This window comes from Chrysemys picta, chromosome 1, assembly GCF_011386835.1.
Source record: "Chrysemys picta bellii isolate R12L10 chromosome 1, ASM1138683v2, whole genome shotgun sequence".
NCBI lineage: Eukaryota > Metazoa > Chordata > Testudines > Emydidae > Chrysemys > Chrysemys picta.
Genome location: NC_088791.1, coordinates 92,498,952 through 92,523,327, shown reverse-complemented (window position 1 = coordinate 92,523,327; position 24,376 = coordinate 92,498,952). Strand labels below are relative to the sequence as shown.

General features: G+C 43.4%; 1 protein-coding gene and 1 long non-coding RNA gene across 2 annotated transcripts in view; both read right to left on the bottom strand.

The window, feature by feature from the left end:
- The window catches only part of SLC25A17 (solute carrier family 25 member 17), a 421,378-nt gene that overhangs the window by 202,608 nt on the left and 194,394 nt on the right, over window positions 1-24,376 (bottom strand). The window lies entirely within an intron of this gene.
- Window positions 1,032-24,272, bottom strand: LOC135974763 (uncharacterized). Its single transcript, XR_010591845.1, has 4 exons — window positions 24,003-24,272; window positions 18,365-18,516; window positions 12,861-13,055; window positions 1,032-8,582 (listed from the first exon to the last, which is right to left on the bottom strand). It is a non-coding gene; the product is annotated as an uncharacterized LOC135974763 (long non-coding RNA).

Sequence of the window (24,376 nt, the reverse complement as noted above, 5' to 3'; positions counted from 1 at the left end):
GCTTGTTTACTGCAATGGTGCCAGTTGAATCCATCATGCAGTGGCATGGGAAAATGTTCTACTGTGGAGGAAGAAATTAGGCTGCCATCCCTAGAAACATTCAGGGGAGGAGTGCAGAGTAGCTCCGTTCATCGAGATCTCTCATGAGGATTCAAGGGACATCCCTGTGTACATAACCAAATGCTCTAGATGCCCTCCTCCCACCTAACTTTACAGGGGAATGAAAAGCAAATAATAACTCTACCTCTGTTTGTAGTACCACTACCTCTTCTAGTATGAGTAAACTACTGAAAAGTCAATAGCTATCCGGCTACTTTGGGGTCAGGCATCATCAGTACATTTAACTATTTTAATTGGAAATGCATTCACACGCTTATCCAAGGTTCCTTCCTCTCCATCAGGCTTGCCCATGCTCAACTGCCAGGACTGTGGTGGAGTCTCTGCCATGGAACTGCCTTGCGGCATAGCTGGACCCTACAGTTGCATGTTTCCCATCCTCCTCCTCCTCGCTGGTTACTCCAGGGACCTGTAATTCGTGCTCCTTGGAGGTACCCATAGTGGTATGTGGGGTGGTTGTGAGGTCTCCGCTAGTATGCCATACTGCTCATTGTAAAAGTGGCAGGTCTGCAGCTCAGCACTAGATTGACTGTTGGCCTCACTGGTCTCCTGGTAAGCCTGCTGTAGTTTCTTGGCTTTCATGTGGCACTGCTGCTGGTCCCTGGCATAAGAACATAAGAATGGCTATACTGGGTCAGACCAAAGGTCCATCTAACCCAGGGGTGGCCAACCTGTAGCTCCAGAGCCACATGCGGCTCTTCAGAAGTTAATATGTGGCTCCTTGTATAGGCACTGACTCCGGGGCTGGAGCTACAGGAGCCAACTTTCCAATGTGACGGGGGGTGTTCACTGCTCAACCCCTTGCTCTGCCACAGGCCCTACCCCCACTCCACCCCTTCCTGTCCGTCCATCCCCCCAGCCTGCAGTGCCCTCGCTCCTCCCCCCGAGCCTCCTGCACACCACGAAACAGCTGATCGGGAGGTGTGGGGAGGTGCTGATCGGTGGGGCTGCTGGTGGGTGGGAAGCGCTGGGAGCGGGGTGGGGGAGCTGATGGGGGGCTGCTGATGTATTACTGTGGCTCTTTGGCAATGTACATTGGTAAATTCTGGTTCCTTCTCAGGCTCAGGTTGGCCACCCCGATCTAGCCAGTGCCAGGTGCCCCAGAGGGAATGAAGAGAACAAGTAACCATCAAGTGAACCATCCCCTGTTGCCCATTCCCAGCTTCTGGTAAACAGAGGCTAGGGATACCATCCCTGCTCATCCTGGCTAATAGCCATTGATGGATCTATCCTCCATGAATGTATCTAGTTCTTTTTTGAACCCTGTTATAGTCTTGGCCTTCACAACATCCTCTGGCAAGGAGTTCTATAGGTTGACTGTGCGTTGTGTGAAAAATACTTGCTTTTGTTTATTTTAAACCTGCTGCCTATTAATTTCATTTGGTGGCCCCTAGTTCTTGTGTTAAGAGAAGGAGTAAATAACACTTCCTTATTTACTTTCTCCACACCAGTCATGATTTTATAGACCTCTATCAATCATATCATATCATATCATATCATATCATATCATATCATATCATAAGTCATCTCTTTTCCAAGCCGAAAAGTCCCAGTTTTATTAATCTCTCCTCATATGGCAGCCGTTTGTACCCTTAATCAATTTTGTTGCCCTTTTCTGAACCTTTTCCAATTCCAATATAGCTTTTTTAAGATGGGGCGACCACATCTGCACACAGTATTCAAGATGTGGGTGTTCCGTGGATTTACATAGAGGCAATATGATATTTTCTGTCTTATCTAGCCCTTTCCCTAAGGATTCCCAACATTTTGGTTGCTTTTTTGACTGCTGCTGCATACTGAGTGGATGTTTTCAGAGAACTATCCACAATGACTCCACTCTCTTTTTTGTGTGGTAACAGCTAATTTAGACCCCATTATTTTATATGTATAGTTGGGATTATGTTTTCCAATTTGCATTACTTTGCATTTATCAACATTGAATTTCATCTGCCATTTTGTTGCCCAGTCACCCAGTTCTGAGAGATCCTTTTGTAGCTCTTCACAGTCTGCCTGGTACTTAACTATCTTGAGTAGTTTTGTATCATCTGCAAATTTTGCTACCTCACTATTTACCCCTTTTTCCAGATCATTTATGAATATGTTGAATAGGACTGGTCCCCATACAGCCCCTGGGGGACACCACTATTTACCTCTCTCCATTCTGAAAACTGACCGTTTATTCCTACCCTTTGTTTCCTATCTTTTATCCAGTTACCAATCCACGAGAGGACCTTCCCTCTTATCCTATGACTGCTTACTTTGCATAAGAGTCTTTGGTGAGGAACCTTGTCAAAGGCTTTCTGAAAATCTAAATACACTGTATCCACTGGAGTCCCCTTGTCCACGTGCTTGTTGACCCCCTTGGAGAATTCAGGTAGATTGGTGAGGCATGATTTCCCTTTACAAAAAACATGTTGACTATTCCCCAACAAATTATGTTCATCCATGTGTCTGACAATTCTGTTCTTTACTATAGTTTCAGCCAGTTTGGCCAGTACTGAAGTCAGGCTTACCGGCCTGTAATTGCTGGAATCACCTCTGGAGCCCTTTTTAAAATTGGTGTCACATTAGCTATCTTCCAGTCATTTGGTACAGAAGCTGATTTATATGATAGATTATAGACAACCATTAGTAGTCCTGCAATTTCACATTTGCGTTTCTTCAGAACTCTTGGGTGAATACAATCTAGCCCTTATGACTTATTACTGTTTAATGTATCAATTTGTTCCAAAAGCTCCTCTAATGACACCACCTGGGACAGTTCCTCAGATTTGTCACCTAAAAAGAATGGCTCAGGTTTGGGAATCTCCCTCACATCCTCAACCATGAAGTCTGATGCAAAGAATTCATTTAGCTTCTCCGCAATGGCCTTATCGTCGTTGAGTGCTCCTCTATCATCTCGATCGTCCAGTGGCCCCACTGATTGTTTAGCAGGCTTCCTGATTCTGATGTACTTAAAAAAAAATTGCTATTACTTTTTGAGTCTTTGGCTAGCTGTTCTTCAAATTCTTTTTTGGCCTTTCTCATTATATTTTTATACTTCATTTGCCACAGTTTAGGCTCCTTTCTATTTTCCTCATTAGGATTTAACTTCTACTTTTTAAAGGAGGCCTTCTTGCCTCTCACTGGTTCTTTTAGTTTGTTGTTTAGCCATGGTGGCTCTTTTTTGGTTCTTTTACTATGTTGTTTAATTTGGGGTATACATTTAAGTTGAGCCTCTATTACGGTGTCTTTAAAAAGTTTCCATACAGCTTGCAGGGATTTTACTTTTGCCACTGTACCTTTTAATTTCTGGTTAACTAACTTCCTCATTTTTGTGTCGTTCCCTTTCTGAAATTAAATGCTAAAGTGTTGGGCTGCTGTGATGTTTTTTCCGCCACAGGATTGTTAAATTTAATTATATTATGGTCACTATTACCAAGCAGTCCAGCCATATTCACCTTTTGGACCAGATCCTGTGCTCCATTTAGGTCTAAATCAAGAATTGCCTCTCCTTTTGTGGGTTCCAGGATTAGCTGCTCCAAGACGTAGTCATTTAAGGTGTCAAGAAACTTTATCTCTGCATCCCTTCCTGAGATGATATGTACCCAGTCAATATGGGGATAGTTGAAATCCCCCATTATTATTATTGAGTTTTTTATTTTAATAGCCTTTCTAATCTCCCTGAGCATTTCATAGTCACTATCACCATCCTGGTCAGGTGGTCTGTAATATATCCCTACTGCTATATTCTTATTATTGAAGCATGGAATTACTATCCATAGAGATTCTATGGTATAGTTTGGTTCATTTAAGATTTTTACTTCATTTGATTCTACACTTTCTTTCACATATAGTGCCACTCCCATACCAGCACGACCTGTTCTGTCCTTCCAATATGTTTTGTGCCCTGGTATTACTGTGTCCCATTGATTATCCTCATTCCACCAAGTTTCTGTGATGCCTATTATATCAATATCCTCATTTAATACAAGGCACTCTAGTTTGCCCATCTTATTATGTAGACTTCTAATATTGGTATGTAAGCACTTTAAAAACTTGTCACTTTTTAGCTGTCTGCCATTACATGATGTAATTGAACGAGACTTTTTTTCTTTTGACTGTTTCTCATTAGATCCTACCTGTATTTTATCATCTTCCATCCTCTCCTCATTAGGACATAGGGAATCTCCATTTATAGATCCTCCCCAAAGGGATGTCTGAACCATGTGCTCATCCGCACCTGTCAGCGTTCCCCAGCCTTTAGTTTAAAAACTGCTCTATGACCTTTTTAAGTTTAAGTGCCAGCAATCTGGTTCCATTTTGGTTTAGGTGGAGCCCATCCTTCCTGTATAGGTTCCCCCTTTCCCAAAAGTTTCCCTAGTTCCTAATAAATCTAACCCTCTCCTCCCTACACCATCATCTCATCCACACATTGAGATCCAGCAGTTCTGCCTGTCTAACTGGCCCTGCGTGTAGAACTGGAAGTATTTCAGAGAATGCTCCCATGGAGGTCCTGGACTTCAATCTCTTACCTAGCAACCTAAATTTGGCCTCCAAGACCGCTCTCCTATCCTTCCCTATGTTATTGGTACCTACATGTACGACAACCATCAGCTCCTCCCCAGCCCTACACATAAGCCTATCTAGATGTCTTGAGAGATCCACGACCTGCGCACCAGGCAGTCAAGTCACCATGCAATTCTTCCAGTCATCGCATACCCAACTATCTATATCAAATCCCTTTGCCTGCATCCCTTGTGCAATCTGCTCGTAGATGTCAATGTTTCAATGACTGCTTCATAGCTGTGCTGGCAGAACCTCTTCCCCCCGCAGGCCCAGGAGATCCACTATCTCCTGTCTACTCCAGGCAGGAGCACAGCTGGAGTGTGTATCTGGTGTGATTGGTAGGGCAGTTGCACACAAGGGAAAGCTACTAGGTGTGCTCACCAAGCTAGGCAATCAGGAAAAGACACTTCAAACATTTGTGGGGTTTTAAAGGGGGATGTGGGACTTCTGGACTCCATGAGCCCAGGCAGCAGAGGTCACACTTGCGACCAGAGTGATCAGTGTTGGGTGTTGGAGGACTGTGCGTGTTGGTATAGGTCACACAGTGTCTATACTTGTGCTACATCAACCTCAGAGTATTCACCATGGCTCAACACCATTTGGGGAGGTAGTTTTACTGTATCACTCTAATAGGGCACTTACATGGGATGAAGAAAAATGTAAGTGTAGACACATATACAGCTAGTTTGACAGGAGGTAGCTTACATCAACCAAACTTTGTAGTGTAGACCAGGCCTTAGAAAGATTTTTGTAATATTTAATCTAAGTCTCCCTTGCTGCAGATTAAGCCCATTCCTTCTTGTTCTACCTTCAGGGGACACGGAGAACAATTGATCAATATCCTTTTTAGAACAGCCCTTAACATATTTGAAGACTGGTAGTAGGTCCCTCCTCAGTCTTCTTTTCTCAAGACTAAACATGTGCCCCCCCCTTTTTTTAACCTCTTTCCTCATATGTCAGATTTTCTAAATGTTTTATCATTTTTGTTGCTTTTCTCTGGACTCTCTCCAATTTGTTCACATCTTTCCTAAAGTGTGGCACCCAGAAATAGACATAGTACTGCAGCTGAGGCCTCATCAGTGTAGAGTAGAGTGGGACAGTTAGCTCCTGGGTCTTACATATGACGACACTCTTAATACGCCCCAGAATTACATTTGCCTTTTTTGCAATTGCATCACATTGTTGACTCATAGTTAATTTGTGATCCACTGTAACCCCCCAGATCCTTTTCAGCAGTACTATCATTGTGTCAGTTATTACCCATTTTGTATCTGTGCATTTGATATTTTCTAACTCAGTGAAATACTTTGCACTTATCTTTATATACTTTACCTTATATATTATAAACCTAGGTCTTCCCACCACCTACATGTTCCATCCTTTGTAAGCGGAGACAAGCCTTTGCAAATATACATAATTGAAAAATTTTAACTTCACCTAGTTGAAATTTCTTTCAGAAGTGTTTCAAATGTACATGCCAACTGTGCCAAGCTGCAATAATACAGAATTTAACATCCTTAGTAAACAGTATTTCGTTCCCGCACTGTGTGCACAGTGCTACAACTAGTCAGGATTTAAGATGTCAGAGGCTGTGAAGTGCAGACTTTAAGTTGTTAGAAAAACATATCTGCCTCATGCATCATATGGGCAGAATAGTGGGGCAGAGTTGAAGCTGTTTTATGACTTTAACTGTCCATTTCCATACTTTTTGGCCTTTTCCCCCCTTAAAGTTGGTGTTCAGATAGGTATTTTATAAGGCACGAATCACATAGATTAGATAGAGGTGTAAGCAAATACCCTTAACTTTTAATTGCTTGCTTTACTAACAGTTGTTGTTTTAATCTATAATACTTACAAAGCATTATGTTCGTAGCTTTAAAAAAAAAGGTTGCTAAGAACTGCTGTGTGACAGGAGTCCATATGTCTTTGATAATGCCAGCATTAGGCTATGCAGGGTTTAGACCTTGATCTTCTCCCTACATAGATAACTCCTACTTTTCTGCTCCCCAGAACCCAAGCACCTCCCCACTCCACTGCCTGCCACATGTTTACACAGGCTAGATATTCTGCAGCAAAGCCCACACCTCCCAGCACTTCCCTGTGGCTCCTTGTTTCCCATTTCCCCCTTTTTCCCAGACTGGACCCACCGGGACACAGAGAGGCTGCTCTGAGTTAGGCTCCAAGGCCTATCAGAATATGCAAGGATTAGAATATATTATAGTGCTGTGTGGGTCCCTTCTTTCAATCCAGCTCTATCCACCTTTCTTAGGCCTAGATCCTACTGAAGGGCTCTTCAGTATGTTCTGTCCATCTATTTCTAGCAGCCATACTGAAGGACAAAGGTCTGGTATATCATGTCAATATTCTCAACTCCCTTGTGTGGCCTCTTTGGTGCTTCTCTTGCCTATCATCCTTTTCCTCTGCCATCAGTCGCACTACTGGGTAAAAGCTTTGTCACTGCTGATCCCATCCTCTCAGCTTCACTTCTGAGTGGCTGCCTCTTCATTGTTGCTCCAGCCTGTGATGATCCAACCATCTCAGCCCCAGTACCTGGCAGCAGTCTCTTCAGTGCTGTTCCTGTCCATCCACATCCATCTGCCCTTCTCCACCCCACTGTAGGATCCCTCTACATTGCTAGGTCTCAAACAAAAGGGAAAGTAGGTGAGTTTCTAAATGAGGTTTGAATAAACATTGCAAGTCAGCTGAGACACTAGGTCAAGGTTCACTGATATTGCTCCCATGCATTATCATTTTGCTGATTTCAGTCAGTCAATGGAAGAGAATTCTGTGGGGGGAAAGTAAGTGGCAGGTAGCCAGTAGAACTTGTGTCTTTTGGTTGCTGGATTGGTGACTTTTAAACAGTATAACAATATCCAGTTTTCATTCCCTTTCCAAGAGCCTACTTCCTTCCCTCTGGGACCCAATAGAGCATTTAGTAGTTGTCAGAACTCTAGTAATGGATGCAGCCTACAAGGTGTCTCAGAACTACTTGAAATACAAGGGCCTATAGCTGGCATGGGGGGGGGGGGGGGAAGGAGAGAAGGGGCAAATTCATGGCTATTGAAAGCTTGGGACTAGCAAAGAAAATTGAGTGAGGAGGAGATGAAAGGACAAAAGGATAAATTAAATGAGGGAGGTGATTAACCCTATTGTTTTAGGCAGAATCTTTGTGGAAGAATCAATGGGCTTTTGGTAGATGGGGTTAATCATTGATTTTTATCTGTGTGCAGAAGGTAAGTAGCAATGAAGGCATCTCCCTCTCCTTATAGGGCAAAGAGCTCAAGCATAGAATCCTGTAGAGAAGGGAGAGAACACCTGGGTGGGAGGGGTGTGTGGAGAAATCCTTCTATCATTAAAAGAACATGGGGTTTTCAAACCAGCTCAGACCATGTTCATTAGTCTGTTATCATACCTTCAATAATGGATAGTAGCTGTTTCTTCAGAAGAAGGCCCAATCGGACCCAAAAACATCAGTGCATCCATCTACTTCTTTACATGCAGAAAGAATTCCTTCCTGATCTCCAGGAGGTACTCACTTGGTGCCCTGAAGCCTGATAACAGAACCCTCACCTTACCTTGTTTATATTTTTCATGGAAAATTTCAAACATATTACACTTCAGCATCTGTAATATTTCTGTATATGCTGAATAAAAACACCTTTTGGGTTAGGAAAAACATACCATAATAAACACAACGAGAAAAGTGCATGGAACAAGGAAAAGAATTTACAACGTAAGGAAGGTAAAGGGGTAGGAATAGATTCAGAATGTTCTCTAGAAATCCTTAGCTTGTGACAGTGTGTCTGTGAGGGTGGGCCATGGTTCATCCAGATTCCGTATTCCTCTTGCCGACCGTTATCTAGGTAGTAGTCAGTCCAGGATCTGATGTTGCAGTCGGTCTGTACCTGGCGTTCCATCTGCAAGTATAGTAACACCATTGTTTGTCACCCATATTTTAAGGGGTAATTAGGTCTGGGCTCACTGCCTACAGTTCCAAGTTCAACCACTGAATTATTTGTTTACTATTTTTAATTTAATAAATTTTTGTTTCATTTCCCTAGAGATTAGTCATCTTTCCAGTGATTCAGAGGTGGGAGGGTCTTACAGGTGATAGATACTGAGTTGGGTTGAGCCTTTACCACATGTGGCATACCTTTAATGCTGCAGCTTCTAGCTATGCAATAGTTTATGGTTACCGCAGCTGGATTGAATGTTAAGACCAGTATGCCATAGCTGTGAGTCTACTGCTCAGATCTCTACTGGTCTCTGGCTTATGTCTGTTTTATTTATTTTCCTTTACTCATGTGGTATGAGCTTAGGTCCCTTGTGACCTGTGGGAGGTGAACATCACTCCCATCCTGGAGTGTATGTATTTTAGCGTGAGTGCCGGCTGCTGTTAGATAACAGGGTTGTGTCCTAGGCCTCTTGGTTTCCTGCACCGGGAGGCCGGGACTAGTGCCTTTCCAGCAAGGCCACATCTCTGGGTGGTTGAGTGTTCCCTTTCCATAAGCCAGTGGATGGGAGTGGGAGATATAAAGGATCCGAACCCATGGTCCCATTTTAAAATCCCTGCGTGACACCCAGTTCAGTGGTTGAACCAGAGGTGGCTGGTCTTGGGTGGAGAGTGGCAGGGTACAGCCTGATCTGGTGAGACTCTGTTTGGGATCTGTTGGATACAACAAGCCGTGTGGCTGTTGGAATAAATGTCCGACTGGGTAGGTGGCTAGTAAGGAGGCTTCTGTGTCTGAGGTATGGATGCCTTGGAGGAAGCAACAGCGGTCTGCCTGACACCAGTTGGTGGACACAGGCAGGCTTGGAAGTAGAGTGCTGTCTGGGGAGAGGAAACATTGGTTTCCCTGGGTGGGACCTGCAAAGTCACAATCCTCCTGTGTGAGTCGTGTGAGATTGTGGGTGAGAGCCCCTGGGGGAGCAGGACTCCCTTGCAGGACCCTCACTCAGAGTGCATTAGTAAGTCCCCCTTCCCCCACCTTGTTAAAAATACCTCCAGGGGTGTGTGTGTGTGTTTGACTTTTGTATTGCTTTATTTGGGAAGAATAAACCGCCCTGAGCCGATCCGTTCAATGGAGAGGATGCTATGGTTAAACTGTACAGAACATGGGAAAAGTTGGAGATGTCTAAGCATTCCCCCATTGAAAAGGCTAAGAAAAAAAAAAAAAAAAAGCTTTGCTCTACAGGTTGGGTATGACTGCGAAGGAGCCGGATCGGCAACAGACTGAAACAAGAAGCCGCTTCTCAAGCTGTAAATGTAGCTATTTCTCAAGCTGTAAGCTTCTGAAAAGGAAGCGGAGGTAGAAAAACTCAGCTCCCAGCAGGCTGCTGCAACAGCCCAAATTGCTAACTTGACAATGCAGCTTAACCCGTTAGAATCCTCAAGTGCAGGAGTTGAATGGTAACTTCCTGAAAAAGAAGAAAGAAATATATGTGCTGTCAAAAAAGTTACAAGGCTCTCAAGCTGCAACTAGAGAGTTAATGAAAGGTAAAGACTGTAAGACAAGGAACATCTATGAACCTTAATGTATGTGATCAAAAGATAAGAATGTTGAAGCAAAGGTTGCAGCGTAGGCAGGGTGTCATTAAGTGCCATAAAAACGGACCTCTTAAGAGTGCATGAGTCTGGTACATCTATTGACTTGGATGGGAGTGACAGAAAGAGAAATGTTTCATTCCTAGTATACCTAGAAGGAGGTGGTATCTGTTTCCTCCTCCCCCATCAGCACCACAGGAACCCCATTGGGGGTCTAGGGGAATTCAAGCCACTCTCCGATTGCTCCAATAACCACTACTGTGGTTCATTATGGACATGGCAGACCCTTGGAAACAAGGTATGAAATCCACACCCTGGGGCTGGAACAGGTGTGAGCTATGAGCAAGCACATGGGCCCCCTTTCTAAAGAAAATGCATTAGATTGGCTGGCAAAGCTTAGTGTGACTGCCAATTTAAGTTTAGAAGACAGTTGTGTTGGTAAAAGAAAGTATGAGTGCAGATGAGTTTGGGGCCCTACCTACAGAGGTTCAGATGGGTTGTGTTCAGGAATCTGTAGAAATTTACCTTGCCATTATGAAGCTGTACTACCCATACAGAAGTCTTAGGGGCAAGATGTACTCTGACAAACAGAGGATCTCAAAAAGACCACAGAAATTTCTTGCCAGGAAATGATTACCATATTGGCTTACAGGTCAGCTTCCGAGTTATGTAGAACATCCCTGAATTCTGGGAGATGTTTGTTCAGGGTTTGCTCCCTGCAATTAAAATGACCATGGCAGCTGCCAAATCCCAGAGTAACTAGTCTCAAAGAATTGGAAACCAGAGCTCAAGAAGCATATGAACTATATAGGGAAGCTTACCCTAGCAGCAATAACCTCCCAGGACACACACCAAGTGGGTGCCATAAAAGGTGGGAATGATGAGAAGGCTAGTTATAGAAAGAATAGCAAAAATAGAGATCCTGACTATGGGTTTAAGATTAGCCTTGTGGAGAAACTCTGCAAGTGCTAGCCTGTAGAACAACTAGATGGTCTGCCAACTTGACCCTTGCTGAAAAAGCTAGCACAGGATGAGGGAGAGGATTTAACAGGGGAGAAGGTGGTCCCTCGAGAGGAAAGAGCACCACCCCAAAGCTCCCTCTGAAACCACCGAGCTCTCCCTTCCCCATTGCATGTAGCCACTATTGTAAATGATAGGTGGGGAAGGCTGGCAACTAACATCTGTCAGAGGGGAATTCGGTAACATCAAGCAGAAAACGCTGCTGGACACTGAGGCCACAATGAGTATGATTTGCACAAAAGCAGTTCCTTCAATAAAACAGCTACCAATTACAGAAATCAAGGTACTTGAAGGATATAACAGGAAGAAAAGTCTAGTGCCCTTTTCAGAGCCAACAATTTGGATAACTGAGGCACTGATCACTGAAGCTTTCTTTGGTTTCCGGAAGCTTGATGGACCGGGTATATTAGGGAGGGATGTGTTGAGGCATGTGAAAGTAAAGTAGAATGAATTAAAGAAATGTTGTATGTTCCTTTAAGCAGGAATGAGGAATGTTGAGATAAAGTTGTCGGGAAGAGGAACATTAAGGTATTGAACAATGGGTCCACTTACGCTGATGGTGGGACATTAACAGGAGATTGGTGAGAGTTAATAAGGACATGAGATGTGTGTCTAGCCCCAGGTAAACTTATCAGTTCTGCTTCCTTTGTAATCTTGTTAATTTCGTGCCCCTTTATCTGTATAAATAAGGTGGTTTGAGCCTTGTATGGGGCTCACATTTTCTGGGTTTATTAGCAGAGCGCTTTTGCTAATAAATAGAGTGGTCTGACAAATTGCGAGTCCTGAGTCTGACTTTGGGAAGATCCACTATGACATCCAAGCGCCTGTCAATCAGAGGCTTGTTAAAGGCCAGGGTGAAGGAGGAGTCATACCATCAGTGCATTGAGTGTGCTCTCAGGGCGCCTACCAAACTCAAGTTGCCAACATGGGAACCAGACATCCTGGAAATCACTAAACAGATACTTGCAAGTATTTGCAAAGAATAAGTTAGACTGTGGATGTATTGATGTGGAGATTATGGTGGAAGGATCCTTGGCCTCAGCACCAGTACAAATACTGGAGAGAGGCCCCAGGAAGAAATGGGAGCACCATTGATGCTTTGAGATCCCAAGAAGTTCTGGTAGAGACAAACAGCGTGTGCAATGTGCTGATTTGGCCAGTGCTTAAGTCTGATCAATCAATGTGGAGGCTCACAGTTGATTACAGAGCTCTCAGAGTGTTACCTTGCAAGGCACCTGTTGTCACCAAGTTTCCAGAAATAATGTCTACCATTGAAGGTGGGGCTGGATGGTTCTCGGTCATTGATATCACAAATGTGTTCTTTTCTATACCACTGCATAAAAGTGCATGGTAGAAGTTTGCCTTTACATTGGGCCATCAGCAGCTGACTTTTACGAAAGTAGTGCAAGGTTATCACAATGTGCCCACGATATGTCATCTGCATGTTACCAAGATGTGGAGAAACCTAGTCCACAAGGACCGGGTTATCAGCTATGTGGATTATATATTGGTGGCTACAAAGACCAGGGAGGAGAACTTGCTTGTTTTGAGTGAGGTCCTGAACATCCAAAGAACCGGCTTCCTTGTTAGCCTGCAAAAAGCCCAACTTGTACAGCAGAAAGTCACTTACCTTGGAGTCGAGCTCAGAGTTGAAGGGCAACGTCCAGATACCGATTGAATCAATCTGATCTGCAAATTACCAGCTCCCAGGGACATAACTGAGATCTCGCCTGGGATTGGTAGGCTTTTCTTGGGATTTTATATACGATTATGCAGAGCTTGCATGCCCCTTATACATGCTGCTCTGCAAGGGACAAGAGTGGTCCTGAGGAGAAAGAATATGAAGCAGTGTTTAAGCTAAAACAGGCCTTAATGCAGGCTCCTGCATTGGCCTACCCTCAATTGGTTAAGCTGTTCATATTACAGCTTGCTACCACTGAGAAAGGCATCAATCTAGTTACAGGCAAGTCTCATCTTACGTGGGGGTTCCGTTCCACGATTAGCGCGTAAAGCGAAAACCGCATATAGTCAAAATCACATTGAGTTGAATGGCGGGCAGAATCGCCCGCACTACAAGTACAGTATTAAAATTGTTGGGGTTTTTTTGTTTTTGCCGACTGTGTAAAGCTGAAATCGCTCATGTTAAATGCGCGCAAGATGCAACAGACCTGTATTATGCAGTCAAGTGGCACCAGCACGAAGCTGTTGCATACAGTTCAAAACAGCTGACTGAAGGGGAACAGCGTTATATGCCCTGTGAAAGAAGCTTTGGCCATCAAACCTTGTATGGTCCATCAAACACTGGAATACATAATTGGAATGGCTCTGGTGGTGCTTCAAACATCGCACATGCCAGTCAGGTACTGTACATCTTATCTGGGAAGGCAAATGATGGCTGGGTGTCCAATCCCCATCTTGCAGGTTGGACTCTGCGCTTGTTAAACCGGGAGGTTATGGTGGACTAAGTGCAGTCTCGGTCTACTGTACCGTTTGCTCTATTGTTAGAAGGTGAAGACCACGAGTGCCTGCTTCCATTGGAGGAGACTAATACCATCAAGTCCCCATTCCAGCTAGAGACCTCATATGAAGTAGCTAAAGCAGTGGGCCATGACATATGGGTCATCAATGGGAGTGGTTTCCATCTAAAAGGCACCCCCCCCCCATACAGGTTATGCTGTACTCCAGGTAGCAACAGATAGGGTTTTGCAAGGCATTGTGTTGCACCATTCTGCCCAGGCAGCAGAAATTGTTGCCATAGTAGCTGCATTGGATGCTGTGGACAGAGACTCTGTGATAATGATTTGCTTGGATTCTGACTGGGTCCTGAGGGCCCTCATTTACTGGATGATGGTGTGGATGGCTCATGGCATGAACACTGCAGACAAGCCAGTTACTCATGCCAAATATCTTATTCATGTATGGAAACTTGAAGGCAGGAATCAGAGGGGTAGCCGTGTTAGTCTGAATCTGTAAAAAGCAACAGAGGGTCCTGTGGCACCTTTAAGACTAACAGAAGTATTGGGAGCATAAGCTTTCGTGGGTAAGAACCTCACTTGCATCTGAAGAAGTGAGGTTCTTACCCACGAAAGCTTATGCTCCCAATACTTCTGTTAGTCTTAAAGGTGCCACAGGACCCTCTGTTGCTTCTTGAAGGCAGGAGAGCTCTGACTTTCCTTTTTAAGGTATTGGCTCATTGGAAGAACATGGCAGAGGTATCCATGCTTAACAGGGTGGACAGCCTATTTAAAGAGGCGGCATTAATGGGCCCAGACACGTTGTGGGTAAAATTGGACAATATTATGTGCTCACTGCAACCTGCAGCTGTACAGCAACAACTTGATATTTTGCAGATACAAAAGGACAAAGATTCAGGATCTACTCTCTAAACATTGTCGTAGGGGGTACCAAATATTTGAACATAAAAGTGGACTGGTAATGGTAAATTGAGCAGAGGTGAAAAATGACCTTCCACTATTGGTAGTTCTGGGTTGCCTACATAAGGAACTTATAAATTTAGTGGATCAACAAGGTCATTTTGGCATCGAGAAGACAGTAAAAAGGCTCTTCACTGTTGGGTGGTGGCCAGACATCACCAGGGATGTAGAGTATCATATCTGGAATTGATTGGCATATGTGCAGAACCCAGACTATCGGGTTAGGAAGGGACTAGTCCTCCATCAGCCCATCAAAGGTCCCTGGCATTGGGTCCAGGTGGACTACATTGGCCCACTACTGCACACAGAGCAGGGAAACTACTACTGCCTTGTGGTAGTGGATCCATTTTCCATGTGGGTGGAGACCTACCCTTTGAAAAATACTGCAGCCACCACCGCACACTTTCCTGGTATGGCCTTCTGGAGGTCATTGACTCTGACCAGGGGCCCCACTTTGTGGGTGACCCGGTTAAGAACATTTACCTTGCACTTCTCAAACAGCATCTCCACATCGCTGGATATCCCAAGAGCTTGGGGATTGTTGAACAGACCAATAGGATGATTAAAACAGCATTAAGGAAGATCATAGAGCCCATGGGAAAGGAATTGGGATAAAAAAAAGCTACCCTTTGTCCTAATGGCCATCAGGTCCTCAATAGGAGCACATTGATTTACACCCCATGAGATCTTTATGGGCCAGCCAATGAGGACTCCCGAGATGTGGTGGGGGGAGTGGGGGCACCACCTGATAAGTATCAGCCCCAGGTACAAATAGACCAGTACATAACCCAGCTGTTGGTTAAAATTAGTGATGCTCAGAAGGAGGTAGCTACCCAATTAAAGTAGAACATATGTCAAATGGACAAAAGGCTGAATGCCGACCTTAAATTTCATGAATGGCAGGTTGGGGATAAAGTTTCATTTCAATTCTACTCAGAGAAACATCACCCTCTGAGTCCCAGCTAGGTAGGGCCTGTAGTTATAACCAAGAGGGCCAGTCCAACAATGTATCAGGTCGAGTTAAAATCTGGCAAGAGATGGTTTTTAAATGGTTCCATTTGTCCCAACTAAAGGAAGGGAAGGGTGGTGTTGAGCCATAATCAGTATCAATAACCTAAATCTCTGCTCTGTCTATTCCAGGAAATTCATCCAGCCACCTGGATTGGAAAATGTTGCATGTTAATATTATTGTTTGTTAGGTTTATAGACTCTTATTGTAAATAAGAACAATACAATGGCTGGGAGATGGGATATACCTGTAGGGGTTTATGAATATAATTATGAGTTGTTAGAATCCATGTATAATGAAACTGATGATTATGATGAAGATGTGGTGGATAATCCTAAGGGCAGAAGTATACTGATGAATGAAGCTGTCTTGAAAGGGATGATAGTGGTATATGCCTATGTAGATACAGGCTATCGTTATCTTGTATGGGCAGAAAAAGGGGTAACACTCGGTTAATGGCCTTCACAGCAGATGAACAGAAGCATGAGCTCATATTAGATAAGGAGGCACAAATTAAATCTAAGGAAACGAGGGGCAATTGTTCATGGCTCTTTGATGACCCTTTCCTAGATGGGTGCTCTAGGTTGATTGAGGCTTGGGAGCTGTCCAAGTGTCTGTCCATCATAAGTGACCTCCCTCTACAGGTAAAACCTGGGGATTTAAGTGTAATGGTTTCAGTAGGCATCGGTAATGTTAATCACCCCTTTATAAATGCTCATTTGTATTTGCCATCAGGTCATTATCTAGCAACTCTGAAATGCAGTCATTGTATAGAATCATGTGTTAGTAATTATAATGCCGGTATCATGAATGGGTTTTGTAAAAAAATTTACAGAATGTAAGTTTCCCTGTTGTATGTATTGTGAATGCTTGTTACCTGTGTCATTTGATGACACTGACTGGGTTATCACAAGTCTGTATAGAACTAAGGTCAGTGTAAAGGTATCTGTGGTACCTTGACCATACACAAGTCCTGTTGGACCAGTGGTGGTCAAACAAAATGTTAGAAAAAGTACTGATGATAAATCCAGTCTATTCCATCAAAAGGTTAATAGTGCCTCTACAAATTTCCATGCACAATGTTAACCAAGGAGGTTTTGCACACACTGCACCTCTAATTGTGGGATGAAGTGGTGGTTCCATCATCCAACTCTCTCATAAGGAAACCTGGGGATACCCTAGCTAAAATATTAGGAGGGGTTGGAACTGGACTAGGTGTGTTAAATACTATAGATGACTAGCTGATAAAATAGGAGCTTTGGGCCATGATGTAGCCTTTTTATCATACCCTCTTACTACCTCCTTAAATAGGATTAGTGAGATTGAGTATCATATAGCCAATTCCTGAATTTGCATCCAGGAGACAGGTCACCTCAACATCATAGGGGCCTTAAACATTCTTCAGTCTAACATCTCCCTTGCTTTAGCATATGTGCAAGTACAGCAATGGAACCTAGATGTGGCTAAGTCCATTGTGAGGGTTGGCCTGAATGGGCTTATTCCAGCAGAGATAAAACATGTTGTGGAACTCTCTCACTCCTTTTGAGCAAGAGCACCAAGGGTGGTGGAAGTTAATTAACTTCTTACCGCCACCACAACCACTCAATAATTGCTTATGTGCTGACCTTAAAAGCAGCAAACAAGGAATGGGTTTACCCTTTTAGTGCCCATAGGCTAAAATGTGGGACAAGCTGTACTTATTCCTATGGCTATCAGCAAATGGGTCCATCGGAAGGGTGAAGAATACCACACTGCGAGCCTCCAGCCTTGCCTAGAAGAAGAGGCCTAGGCTACACTTGTAACACTGAAGTTTTGGAAGGATCCCATGTATGTTTACATGCCCAAAAAGGAATGCGTCATTATAAAATGCACTCTTCAGATTTTAATCACTCCTCCGTTGTGCTCACAAATGTCCTTTGTTTATGCCTAAGGAGTTGGTGCAGTGAGTTTACTGTAACTAGTTATTATAGAATTACACAGGACCCCTCCATCAACCTTTGACTGAGCTCCATCTTTTCCTTCAAGGGTTGTGAGAGAGACTTTGTCTGGCATGACATCACCACCAAGACTATAGATGTACAGTATACTTTATACGACCACTTAGATCCAGTCCACCTTGGAGCAAATATAGCAGGCCTAAAGCAACTCATGTTCCACCCAGAAATGAAAGCCCACTTAGAGCAAATTGAGAAGGAAGGGAAAGATTGCGGACTGTGCATCGTGCCTCTAATCAGATTAAGCGGGTGTAAAAGCAAATCAAAGATCAGACTGCTTTTAGTCAGTGGTGGGAGAATCTATTTGGGGGACTGGAAAACTTTAATGTATGAATTATTATGTTACATCCTATTATTGTGGTCCCAATCATCCAATTTGTAATCATTAGATACTTGATCTGCCTCGCTGGATCAAAAGAAAAACATCTGTACCTATAGCTTCTGTGCCTGTTTCATCTTTCAAGTTAAGTAATGTCTATGGAATGTGACAGTTAAAGTTCTATGGGTATCCCTTTGCCGTCAAGGAGGGGCAATGTAAGGTGTTCCATGTCATTTGGTGTAAAAGAGCGGGAAGACCACTGGGTCTAAAGTCACGTGGTATGGCTGAGAGAGAGACTATATAAGGGGAGAACACCAGAAGTGGTGCTGTCCTTCTGAGCAGCAGCCCGTGAGATACATGCATTGAGAGGCAACGTACCATCAAGAGAGCTTATTTGATCTCCATCCAAGGTGCTCCATAGCCGTGGTTCATCCAGATTCCATATTCCTCTTGCCGACCTTTATCTAGGTAGTAAGCAGTCCGGGATCTGACGTTGCAGTCACACAGCCTGTCCACGTCCAGAGGTCCATCTGCAAGTATAGTAACACCGTTGTTAGTTACCCATATTTGTAAGGGGTAATTGGGTCCAGGCTCAATACCCACAGTTCCAAGTTCAACCACTGAGTTTTGTTGTACTATCTTTTGTTTAATAAATCTTCCTTCAGTTTAATTTCCCTAGAGATCAGTCACCCTTCCAGTGATTCGGAGGCAGGAGGTTCTTACAGGTGATAGATACTGAGTTGGGTTGAGCCATTACCATGTGAGACATACCTTTAATGTTGCAACTTCTAGCCATGTAACGCTCCCAGCGCCTACTGCCCACCACGATCAGCTGTTCTGTGGTATGCAGGAGGTGTTGGGAAGGAGAGGAGAGGGGATGGGGTGTGTTCAGGGGAGGAACTGGATGGGAAGAGGCAGGAGTGGAGTGGGGGCAGGAAGAGGCAGAGCAGGGGGTTGAACACCCCCAGGGCCTGGAGGAAATCAGTGCCTGATGCACCCCCTAGAACACAACTCATTTAGATATTTGCCTAGTTTTACAACAGGCTACGTAAAAAGCACTAGTCAGTACAAAACTAAAATTTCATACAATGACTTTTATACTGCTCTATATAATATACACCAAAATGCAAGTACAATATTTATATTCCAATGATTTATTTTATAATTATAGGGTAGAAATTTGGAAGTCAGCAATTTTTCATTAATAGTGTGGCTGTGACACTTGTCTTTTTATGTCTGATTTTGTAAGCAAGTAGTTTAAGTGAGGCGGATCTCGGAGGTACGCAAGACAAATCAGACTCTTGAAAGGGGTACAGTAGTCTGGAAAGGTTGAGAGCCACTGCTCTAAAATAGTGGGTTGAATTAATCTCTGGTATAACTCCATTGATTTCAGCGGAGTTACACCAGGTATGAATTTGGTCCTGTTGGTGACTATTCATAAGTAGTAGAATACCAAGTTTTGGCACTTTTCATTTGTTGATCTCAAAGTGCTTTATGAAGGCAGGGAAGTGTTGTCTCCATTTTACAGGTGGAAAACTGAGCCACATAGAGGTGAATTGATTTGCTAAGGTTATAAAGCAAGTCAGATGCAGAACTGGGAAGAGAATGTAGGTCTGAGTAACAACTTTCAGTTCATACTTTAATCAGTCGGTGAATTAAAACATGAAAAAAAAAAAAAGACACAGGGAGAGGTACTGGAGAAGTATTTAAAGTGTAATTTGTTATATTCAGGAGATGTCGAAACTGACTGCATTTCCTATACACAACCTACCCCTCACTCCTTACTAAACAGAGTGGCCAATTCCCTTTTGCTATTCACTCTTACCAGACAATAACATATGTTTGTGAGGATAGAACGTTGCATTTGCTAATGAAATAAAGTGTTTTGGAGAACTCCCTTTAAGCAAAAACATGTGTTCCAGGGAGGAAATTTTTTTTCTGGTAAACTGCTGAGCCCTACAGATTTAGCAACAAAACTCTGGAGATACTGAAAATACTGTGACTAAGCAAGATTGTGTTTCTGGGGCACAGCATTGGAAGTATTTTATTTGTTGCCAAAAATCCAACCTTTTTTATATAAGAATATAAATTTGGATTCAAGAACCAGTTTTTGGATGGTTATTTCTTATGTGTTTAATAGAACTTGACTCATATCAAAGTGCTCCTGGGTTTTAACTTGGATAGGCCATTCAGCGGAGTTACTTACTCCATTGTCTCTTGCCCTCCAGAAATAATTGATGGACACTGGCATTACTTTCTAGTTCAAGCCAGACCTCTCCCCAGATCTGTGCACAGAGGGGCCCTTCCATGCATGGGTCTCCTCATTCCTATGTGGAAGGGGGTAATTTCTCCTCCAGACCTCATGGGTCAGAGATGTGCATGGGAAGGTGGTGTAGAGGAGTGGGCTCGGAGCAGGAGGAGCTGACTGAGGCAGGACATGCATCATATTCATGCCAGCCACATGGAGATTCCCAGAAAAAATAATGCAGCTTGGGGCAGGAAGAGTCCCAGTAGCATGGCACCAATGATTCAGTTCGCCAGGGAGTTGTGGGAGCTCAATGGGAGCCAGATCAGCTGAGGCAGCACAGAGCCTCCAGGTACATATCCCTAGACTTCCACAGGTCCCTCAGAATCCATGTTTGCTTGGGTGCAGGCCTCTAACCTTTTCCATGGAGGCCAGCCTCCTCCTGAGCCCTATACTACAAGTTTTACCATGGGAGGGGAATGATCCTTGCCCTGGGGATTAAGGAGCTGTATTAAGTGATTACAGAATTGTGTCAGATTCCCTGAGGTGTCATGTTGCCTTGGATAACACTATATTTGCTAATAGTGCTGGAAATATTTATTTTCCTTTCTAAGTGAATTGAGTTAATAAAAGATGCTGGCCTGACAGCTTCAGAGACTGTCTTCTATGTGTCCAGAGAGCTTTAGCAGGAGCACCATAAAGCAAGTTACCAGAAGGCAGCAAATTAATTCTCTTTGTCCATTCAGTCCTTTGCCTTTCTGCTGAGTCTGGAAACATGACTGATAATTAGTGCTGATTATAATGTAGACACTTATAGTAGGAAGGGGATGTTGTCATCTTATTTTTCCACAGGCCACAAAATAGCTTGCATATTAACAGCTTTTAGTTACTACCAATCTCAGGCCAAATTAAAGCAGTGATATCAGTACAAGACTCCATACTCCTGTTCTGTTACCATTTCATCATTTCCCTAAACAGATTCTCATTCCCATTCCACTCATGGTCTAGCACCTTTCATCCAATGATTTCACACATTACAATCAGAATTACTAGTAATAAATTAATTACACTCTACAGCACATGTGTAGTAGTATTATCCCCACACTACAGTTAGAGAAATTGAGGCACAGTGGGATAGCTGGGTAAATAGACTTGATGTTTTTTATTGTGTAACCTTTCATTGTGTTTTGTGAAAATGGATACATGAAGTCTCTTTTTTGACATTGTATACGGTGTATTTTCTGATTGCTTTCTAATAGTGTACCTGGTTGTTTTGGCATAGGAATAGAATGTTTAGTGGGACCTGGCCAGATTGGTGCCATGTGTGAATACTTTAATTAAATAAAGCATAGGCATTTTAAGCAATAGAGAGACCCAAATATGTTCTCTCCTTTGGTTGATCTTAACCCTGTGTGGGGTTTTACCTGACTCCATAATCCCGGTCTTCTCCAGAAACCAGGGCTGGCGCAACCCATTAGGTGACCTAGGCGGTCGCTTAGGGCACTAACATTTGGGGGGGGTGGCGACCGGATCTTCAGCCACCCCGGGTTGTCAGTGGTATTTCAGGGGTGGGACCTTCCGCCGCCTAGGGTAGCGAAAAAGCGGGCGGTGCTCCTGCCAGAAACCAATAAAAGGTATCTCACTTTTCTTTTACTTCAGTTGCTTTCCCATGTAATTCAGTCCATATGTTTATTCCTCTGAGGGAAGCAGTTTGACCTGATTATGGAAAAAAAAAAGTTTCTACAGTGATAGAAATATTATAGGACATCATTAAGATTGAGGTGTTTACTAGCTTAATCCTATCAAGTCTAATCTATGGATTATTTTATTATTAATATTTTATTAGCATCACACTTTAGGAGCTACCACAATCTAAGCATTTTCCAGACATTCAAGAGGTCAGTCTCTCCCTGCCCCACAAAGCTTATGGTCTAAGGACAGACAGCTAGAGGTAGGGGATGGAAAGCAAATAGAGGCTTTTTGTTTTTTCTACAAGTCAACCTGCTATTTTACTTTATCTAGCTATCTTTTTGGAATGACATAACTCCACATTTGTTTTAGTCTTCTCTTCTAGGCCCCAATCCAGCAAACACGTATGTACTTAACTTTACTACCACAAAGAGTCGCATTAAATCAATGGGATTACTCAGGTAGTAAAGTGAAGCACACATGTACATGTTTGTAGGACCAGGGCCCTTGAGAACCAGAGCTTCTCAGAATTTTTACTTCTAACAACAACTTAGCTATGTTTGAGTTGGTTGGGCAGTAAGGGAGGAATTTTTAAAAAGGTATTTATGTAGCTAACTCTGCCTAAATATCTTTACAAATCTGGCACTAGTTCCTTACCAGATGGGTTCATGGACTACAAACTTTGTCTGTACATTTACTGAAGCCACAATAAACTTTAAAGGGACACGGATTGTAAACCCACACAAAAAATTCAGTATCTAAGACTAAATTAGTCTTAGATACTGCATGTGTCCCCGAGTACCACTGCCATTTTTGTGTGGGTTTACAAACAAACATTCTATTACAAAACATGTTTTTCTTTTTGCTGTTGCTGTGTGAAGGAACAACACAAGCAATCGGGTAGAGTCAGTTTCCCCTAAGTGCTGTCAAATACAGAGTTAACAAGAACAGAAAGTGTTTTTTATTCTCTGTAATATTTTAGTTATTGTAACCTTAGGAGTTATATTACCTCTTATTGCTACAAATAATGTGAGACAGGTGAGTTTTTTAAGGTGATGCCTTTAACTGACACTGACATAACAATGTCCATCTTTTATTTCCAACAACCCCTTTGGCCCACCTACCATATTGTCACAAAATACAGCTTCTATGTGTTTGATAAGGACTACAAACTCATCTACTACACTGTATATATAATTTGTGGACTGCTCTCCAACAATCACATAGGGACCACCAATAAAAACTCAAGCCCTCTTCCACAACTTCCTCCTGTACATTGGCAAAAAGAAGCCCTGACATATCCTCTGTTATCCAACTCATGTAGTCCAAAACTAACATTGTCTCAGATTTCTAGATTGCCTGGTCCATAAAGAATAATCTACCTCACCCTCCTTCCAAAGCATATAGTGGCTGTATTTAGTCTCAATACCTCCTTTACTCAGTTTGATAGGGCTCAGATGTTAGTCCATAAAGAAATTGTGTACCTTTATCCTTGCCTGAAAATATGCAGAAACCACCTAATAAGATATGTATCATATACTGAGACTGCAGGGTAAACAATATATAATACAGCAGTTGAGAATATGAGTTCAGAGAGCAGGTTGTTTGTAACACCAATGAATTTCAGACTTTTAATCTTTAAAAAACAAACAAAACTTACTGTAACAGGGCACTCCTCTCATGAGCACCCCCATCCCCCCCCTTAGCCAAGTGGGTGTGCCTGCACACTCTCTCTCTGTGGTGTGTCTTTGGTGACTCAGCCCTCCAGCCGAGTCTCACACAATCTATGTGATGGAAGCAAAGCAGAACCCCTTCCAGGGTTCAAGTCCACAAAGGGTCTCTTAGTGCCTCCTATAATGTCTCCCACAAGTTGTCCCTGCTCCAGGATAGAGCAGTGCCCCAGGGCTCCCTCCCTAGTGACACAGTCTTCACCCTCTTAGGGCCTTCCCGCCCACTACTCCAGGGCCCAGCCCAGGGACCCTATTGATAGCAGCTGTTTGCCATGTCCCTTTATTTAAGTCACACCACTGCTCTAATTCCCTGAGCCACTTCCACACAGCCCTGCACCCTCTTCACCCTTACCTCAGGGCCTTGTTCTGATGGAGTCATCACAACCAGCTCAGGGCTCCTTCTCAATCTCCCTGGCTTCTGGCAGCACTAGGTCAGCCAAGGTCCAGCAGCTCTATCCACACTCCTCCAGCTCTAACAGGGAACTGCTCTCAGGCAGGTCCTGCAGCTCTTCTTATAAGAACTAGCCTGCTGGGCCCTGATTGGTTGCATCCCACACAGCCACTCTCTGCAGCTTGGAGGACCTCTCTACTGGCCTTTTTTGGGGGTGGGGTGTAGCAGGGCGCAAGGCCTCCAGCAGGGTGCCTCAAGGCCTAGTCCATCCCGTCACACTTACTCTTAGCTTTGAATTTCCTGGATTTCAAAATATTAATTTTTCTATAATGTCA